General features: G+C 33.1%; 1 pseudogene; it reads right to left on the bottom strand.

Moving 5' to 3' along the window:
• Positions 1-5,036: 5,036 nt before the first annotated feature.
• LOC120135687 lies at positions 5,037-7,482 on the bottom strand (annotated as a pseudogene).
• Between the last annotated feature and the right edge of the window lie 1,080 nt (positions 7,483-8,562).

Here is an 8,562-nt window from a genome sequence, read left to right as displayed (position 1 = left end):
TTAAGAAACTTCACATAAATAAGCATTTGTTTAATGGCCTTCAGAAATGGGATATTGATATACAGCTGGTCGAGAGCATCAACAAATTTCTTGAATTGAATATCCTGATTTTGCTTCTTCAATCTTTAAGGGAAGGGGGATGGGGACTGACTTTCTCTTTTAATGGTGCGGGGTTGATGTTTTTCTGTAGCATCCTTCCGTGTTCCCTTAGTAGAATTACTGGTTGAGCCCTTATTTGCATGTTTCTAAGAAGGTTTATTTTCTTATAACTTAGTTTTTTCTTGAATAATCTCGGGGCTGGAATCTTCTAGTGTCTTTCCCTCAAACTTATCTCCTTGATTAAGTTATGTGCCACTCCTCAATGTGAGTGCACTATACTGTTCTTTTTCTTTGGCCTTAGTGACTTCAGTGTCACTAGGTTGAAGAAATGCATGGTTGGTGCATTTGTGAAGTAATCCCTTGTATCTATCCCAGCATTCGTACATGGATTCATCATTCACTTGATAAAATGGAGTAATGTCATTCCTTAATTGTGTGTTCATGTTGGGTGGATTATATCGTAGCAAAAAGCTCTTACACAAATATGCCCATGATTCCATCGAATCGAATGGAACTCCACTCAACCATGCTCTAGCTCAATCACAAAAAAAAAATAAGGAAATAGTTTAAGCTTTAGTACATTCTTGTGCACTCTTTTCATGCCTAAAAGAGTCACATACTTCAAAGAATGCTCAAATATGTTGTCTTGCATCTTCATGAGGCACTCCACTAAACTGTCCAATTGAGTTCAACATATTGAACATCACTAATTTAAGCTCAAAAGGGGTTTCCTGAATTTTGGGAGCTAGATGATCTATAATATCTTGTGGACAAGTAATAACTCCTACATTAGGATATGCTACACCATCAAGATTGTCTAGATCATGAACTTGCTAACCTCCTCGGTTTGGAACTCAGTACATGGCTCTTTGAATATGTCTTTTCTAACGAAAATATTGTTCAATTTCAGGTATCAAAATAAATCATGGTTCCTCAGATCTTCTATGGATCATACAACATCATGATCCTAAAAATAAATAAGAAAAAATAACAAATAAATATGTACAAAAATAGAAAGTAAAATAGTGTGAAAACTAAACTGAAAAAGGCCAATTGCCAATCCCCGACAACGATACCAAAAACTTGTTTTGTGTGTGAGTGTTCTAAATTTGATACACAAACTGTGAAACTATACATATCGAACAAGTAATAAAAGTGATGAGTGAGTATTGTTTCCACAAGGATTAGAGGGAAATTCAAGTAAAGTTTAAGCACCTAAAATATAAAAAAAAATGAATATAAAATGTATGAATAATTGTCCGAAATGTTGTTGCAAAGTTGAGATAGGTGAAATGTTGTAGCAAAATGTAAAATAAGAAGAGATGGCAAAATTGTGTGATGAAAAAAGGTGTACAAGATAAGACAACAGTCTGACCTCACACATGTGAAACTCTTAATAAGGCTAAACAACTAAGTTTATCTTGGAATCTTATGTCTTTCCTTAATGAATATTAATGATTTTTAGTTAATACAATACTCAACATAGTTTTATAAGTTGTTTCTAAGCTATCTCTATTAAGAAAACTGATAGTGGAAATATTACGAAAATACCTCTCAGTATGAAATCTATCACATACTATCAGACAAGCTATACTCTTTTTAGTCGTTGAAGCTCTATCCTTATCTCTAAGGTGAGTTATAGTTTTACTACCCAAATCCACTTCATTGTTCATGTAGATCTAAGCTTAACTCTCTCGATATCAAGCATTAAACATAGATAAAGGTTAACTCTCAAAAGCTCTTACAAATCTAAGCGATAAAACAATAAACAAATCATGCATATAAACTGGAAATGCTATAACATTCATTAAAGTAAAAACATATTCATCTAAAATAAACCCAAGCCAACTTAAGTTAGTTCATGGCTGGGTGAAAAACATTCAATATCATTCATTTAATACAACCCATTTTGAAATCAAGAAGAAATAACAAACAAGCAACAAAGGCAGAAGAAGACTCCCAAGCTGAGAGTTATCGTGAATCACCTCAAGCGTTGCTGCTTCTCTCAAAGGCAAACAAACTTTACCCATTTGGAACACCAATAATAAAGGTCATCGCGATGAAGAAGAGAAGAAGGAAGAGTGGTTGCCTCTAACATTTCTCTTTCTTATCTCAAAATTTCATTCTACCATAAATGTCGTGTCCTTTTCTTTATATAGTGAGGGCTGCTAGGTTTTTGTGCCCTAATTTTAATGGAATGTACCCTTCACGTGCGGGGAATAGCTGGCAAGGTTTCACATGTCGTCTACTACCAATAAATATCTTCCTCATTTGTCTTCTAGTGCACCCAGAAATGCTATCCCTTTTGTTGCATCATAATCGCCCTCTCCAAGCAGTTCACCTTGAGTCACATGCACATCACCACATCAAAATAAACCATTCTCAAGCAGCACCAATTTAAAAAATACATAAAATAAGATGAACAATATACACCATATACAAATGAATGAGGTATATGAAATTAAACACAACTAAATGGGCTTAAGAACACTAAATAACCACAATAAAATGACATAAAATATACCCTTTTTTACAGGGATAACAAATATAATGAGCAAAATGCAAGATCTTGACAAAATTTCAACTTATTGTTGTTGAAGGGATTTAGGTTTGAAAATAGAAGCAATCAAATACCTTAAGGAACTAAAAATCTAGAAGATGACTATATAATTTTTTGTCTCATGATATTTCATCAAATTGTATCAGGCAAAGAAAAAAATGAAGTATGTCTTTCTCCCATTTGATATGTAGTGCACATCTGGTTCTTATCAAAGGAAACAATTTTATTTCAAATTGGAAACTTCACCAACTATTACCTTACTCTTTTTATGATGCAATTTAGTAATATTAAGATTCTCCTATTCAAGTGTAAATGATTAGTGGCCTCACTATCAAGAAATAATATGGTATTGTTCAACTCCAAGAAGATAACTTCAACATTCTCCAACAATTGTGAGATCGAGATATAAGAATAATTTACAGTAAAATTAATAGAAGAATCATAAAATTGATAGAATGATCTTGTGCACTCCTACACATATTTTCCTGTGGTATATTAGATGGTCTATAATTTTGTCATAACCCCTTTAAATTTATGATAAAATATATATTATCAGTTTTACTACTGCTTACAAGTAACAAGTCACAAATATCTTGACTTGACTAGAAAATTCACGAACAATCATTAGTCTATTCTTAGATGATTCGAGATGGAAATAGAGATGCATAATTTTAGTAGTTTAAAATTTAAAATAAAGCTTGGAAATATATGTTCATGGGACGGCTAATGAATTGTTGTTGTGGAATATGATCGTAGGATAGAGTAAAATTACAACTGATAATTTTATAAAATAAAAATGAAGATAAAGAAGGCATAGATATTACGTAGAAAACTTCTAAATAATATAGGGTAAAAAGTACATGCAAAGGTATAAGAATTTCACGACAAGAAAATATGAAGTATAACTTTCCTCTATCTAACAAGAAGAAAAGAAATGATAATTCTCTCTTGATAAAAGGAGAAAACAACTCTATAAGAAAAATCTCTAATTTATAAAGTATCGGGAGGATGTTGGAATGATTTGGGATGATTATGAATGGAAAAGGCTAAGTTATTTATAGTTGAAACTTAGGGACCAATCTTATAAAAAACCTAAAGTGTAAGGATTAAATGGATAATTTTTTCTTATCAATTTTCATCCGAAATTAGCACTAAATTTTGAAAATATTCTCTACTCAAAATGGTGCATTAATGCACCAAAAGTCATTTTGACTTTCAATAATCTCCCTCTTAAAGATTTAATTGAAATAATCATATATTCACACCATTCTTTGTACCTTGTATCATTCCATGTTGCTTACATCTTAATCAAGCAATAAAAGGATCGTGCCCAATGAACTTATCATAATTGATTGACTTTGTCATGAAATCTGTTATGTTGTCTTTGGTATACATATTCTGCATATTTAACGTACTTTCTTCTACTTTTTCACGAATGAAGTGGTATTGAACCCGAATATGTTTTGTTCTTGAGTGAAAATCATGATTCCTTGCAAGATGCAAGACACTTTGATTGTCACAAAATGAAGAGACAATCTCTTATTTGTGCCCAAGCACCTTCAATAACATTTTCAACCAAATTGTTTCTTTACTAGCTTGTGTAGCTGCTACATATTCTATCCTATTATTGGCGTAGCCATAACCGACTTCAGTTTTGAAACCCAACTTACAAATCCACCAGTAACTTTGAATACATACCTGTAGTAGAATTGCTTTTATCAAAATCCTTTGCATTGTCAAAATCGACATACCCTATAACAAAAATGTTTGATCTCCGTAACATAATACAACATTTGAGGTCCCCACTACTAGAAAACCCCCCTTTAATGACGCTCATTGTGCGTCATCTATGGGTGCGGATGACACACATTTGTATGTCGTTGAAGCCACGGACATAAATCTCAGATGACACGCAATTGTGCGTCATAAATCTATGACGCACATTTATGACACTCATTTATGACGCGCATTTATGACGCTTATTGCGCGTCATTGAAGCCCCCGTCATAAATGAAGGCGACACATATTTGTGTGTCATAAATTTACGACACGCATTTATGACTTACATTGCGTGTCATTGAATAACACGTCATTAGAAAAGTTGACACAGATTCTTGTGTCGTGATTGTATGTCGTAAATTATATATATATATATATATATATATTGTAGATTGACAAATAATCAAACTAAATCACAGTTAAGCCTCATAATACTAAATATATATATCATATTATATATAAGCAATCCATTTGCATACAATATATTAACTTTAAGTTATCAAAAATATTGTAATCATATGTCGATACAAATTTTCAGCAACACTCTGCATGAATCCATCAAATGTGCTTCTGCACTCATTTTCGATATATATATAAACATGGAATAAATTCTATCTTGTATCCCCTCTTGTGCTATTGATCAAAATTTGTGCGGCAATATGATTTTGACAAACGAGTATGTGAGTGCACCTGTGAACATGTAACTATCCACTCTGTCGAGTATTCCACCTGCTCGACAGTACAAACAAAATGTTAATATAGAGATGACAAAACGGAAGGAGATATGATCCATGAATAATTATTCCAGTCAAATAATGAGTAGCTTCTTTTCTATTGTTTAAAGTAAGAAAGGTTGTGTTCACCCTCAAAGTATCAAAAATTAATTGAATAAATAATAATGAGCAACTACAATTACCATGATCGGGGATTAGGGAGCCAGATTCCTTGACACCAGCATCACGCTTGATCATTGATTCAGTAAGATCACCAAAAATAGATCCAAAGAAGTTGAGAATCCCAAAGGCTATTGCACTACATCAATGAAAAGAGTATGTAAAGTCTTAGGGTTAATGTAGTGAAGTTCATAATACCGAGTCTTTTTTTATATAACAATGCAATCCAGTAATCCCATTATTAGACTGCTGGAGTAAATAACAAGTGGCGCTTGCACCGATCCTAGCCAGAGATTTGGTTTTAAAAGAATCAACAATCAGTCATCATTATTACTTATCATCCATCCACATGTGTGACTAGACATATAGAAAGCTTTGGAATTCAAATTATGACATGCACACTGACTATCAAATGTCTGCATGCATGAAAGTGCAGGAACACAGAAGGATGTAACCATCAGATTACATATGAACGAAAAAAAATCAAATTGTAACCCAATGAGGATAACTTAAATTATTAATGGAACTTGTTCTGTCTTTAAACCTAATAGATTCATAAGCTATATCAACAATAAAAATCTAACTCTTGATCTTGAGACAAGCGTCTCGTGTGGAAACTTATACCAGTTCTCTCAAGTTACTATGGATACCTTTGCGTGCGAAAAAGAGATCTATTTTTGGATCAAAATATCTTCTAGTACATTACTACTTCTGAGATAGATTGAAAACCTTAGCAAAGAGGCTAACCAGCTTAAAATCTTTGACAGTACTACAGAAGTTGCTATACAACCACCCAAGCCAACAATAGCTCCTTCCCAGGTCTTCTTTGGACTTATATTAGTAAGTGGTGTCATGCCAATGGCCTGCACCATAACAGGTACAAACACAATCACGATCATGGATGATATGTCCACCAGTTAAAATATGTAACTAGTGTAGCATTCCGAGCATCTTGAAGTCTTTATTTAAATAAGTGAAACAAGATCTTGATCAAGACTGTGCATACCTTTCCACCCAAAAAGGCATATGTATATGTTGCTATTATGTTGTTGAATGAAATCAAGGTTGCCACAAGGCCTACTGTCCAATGATCTTGGCCACCAAGAAGATAAGGCCATCCAGCTCCTATTCCTGACGAAATCAAGCTCTTAGTAAAACAGTTTGGTGAATAGTCATAGACTCATACCCTGTTCCCGTTTCCACAATGGCACAATCACACATGCAAATAAACCAAATGTGAAAATAAAGATGAATGAAGTTTCACATTGAAGGAAATAAATGTAGCAACACATTTGAAGAGTACGTTACATAGAGGAAATACAAGCAGTTTTGAGATGCGCCATCAGAAACTCCTAAATCCTTAACCAAACCACCCAAGTTTTAGCAAAAGCAGTATATAAGTTATTACTTCTTTGGAAAAAAGGGCCATTTTCAGCTCTATACTTACATCTTAACAAATATTACCAATCACTATTCATAGATAAATTGTCCAACATTTAGATTTACAAACAAATAAGTGTGAGAAACCATATACTTACTAGTATTCAAGTCAAGAGCTGCTAAACCACATCTGAACTTAACCTAGAAACAAGGGATATAGCCACAATAAAATAACCCAAACATGTTACTACTAAGCTGAGCAAAACGAGGGTTTCCTCTTTGCATGAGCAATGCCATAGCCACAACAAATGCATCAGATGTCACTGAAATATCAATATTCCCAAAGTACCTGGTAATACAACACAACCTCTAAACAAATTACAACACGAAATATTTTCCAAGAATATTTCACTAGCAAAGTAGGAGTTCCAAGTTTTTAAGGGCAAGGCGTAGCATTCTAAATAAATATAAACAAACTAAAACATTAGTGGAAACCATTGTAATACAAAAACATAAATTATCTTACAATGTGAGAATGGGCAAGAGAGCACATATATATAATAGAGGAAACTCTTGAGACATATCGTGGCGGAGGTGTCATTCCAGCAATAATTCCGCGGCTCCTAACCAGTTCGAAATACTCTCGTGCACTAAACAAAAAAATGAATATCAATTAATAAAAAGTTACTGAAAATATTTACCCCAGTCCAAGTGGATCAACACACTCCACGCCACGAGGGAACGATTGCAGAGTGTTCTTGACTCTTTCATCTCGCGAACCCGACGAGCAAGTTGTCAAAGAAGAACTCTTTCTTCACTAATCATATCCAATAGCCACTTCGATTTTTAAATTTTTTTAGCATTACGAAGAAAGAATCAAACTTCGATTCCAAAGGGAACAATTATATAAACATTCGTGCAGTAGAAGATAAGAAATGGAGATTGACCCATTATAAGACCCATTAAAACTGCCACAAACACAAGCAAAACCCATAAATCATATCTCCATAAAAGAAAGGAGAATACAATTTTAATTAAACCCCATAAATGTTCAAAAAAGAAAATGAATAAACCTTGGAAGGAAGCAAGGAAAGAAAGCTTACTGGGATTCAATCAATGAAACGAATGAGCAAGTGTAGGAGGGAAAAAGAGAAAAAGGGAAAGCATATGCGTGCGTGAACTGATTATGAGGAGGCCATGGGAAGAAGCGGGAAATGATAAAAATAATTGGGGGAAATTTAAAATACGACTTTTACAGATGACACAATTAAAACTGGACTCCGTGTTTTTTGTAATTTTTTTGGATTATGACTATTAAATATGACACACATTATTGTAAGTCATAAATCGTTCAGATTTTAAAAAATATGACATTTTTTATGACACATTTTTTTCAAGTCATAAATTAGCGTATGTCATCGTTTGTGTGTCATTAAAGGTATATTTTCTTGTAGTGCCCCATGGTATATCTTAGGATCCTCTTCACTAGGGTTGTTTAATGAGTTGAGTAACTCGAACTCAACTTGGTCAAAAATCGGTAAAAGTTTGACTCGAGTTTAATCGACTTGAATTTTGAGCTAGAATCAAGACCTTAACGAGTTGAGTCGAGCAAATTCCTACTCGACTCGATAAGTCCGCGAGCAACTCATAAATTTTTTTTTATAACTTTTTAGTAGTTATCTTAAAAAATTATTTCATTCAAGAAATTACTAACTTACAAATAGATAATAAAAATGATAAATTACTAATCTACTAATTTTTCTAATAAATAAATTAAAATACCAAATTATTAATTAATAATTATTATTTTCCTACACCAAAAAATCAAATTTATATTATTATTTTAATGTA

The sequence above is a fragment of the Hibiscus syriacus genome, unplaced genomic scaffold (genome assembly GCF_006381635.1).
Source record: "Hibiscus syriacus cultivar Baekdansim isolate YM2019G1 unplaced genomic scaffold, ASM638163v2 tig00110610_pilon, whole genome shotgun sequence".
Classification (NCBI taxonomy): Eukaryota; Viridiplantae; Streptophyta; class Magnoliopsida; order Malvales; family Malvaceae; genus Hibiscus; species Hibiscus syriacus.
This window is presented reverse-complemented; position numbering and strand designations above follow the sequence as displayed.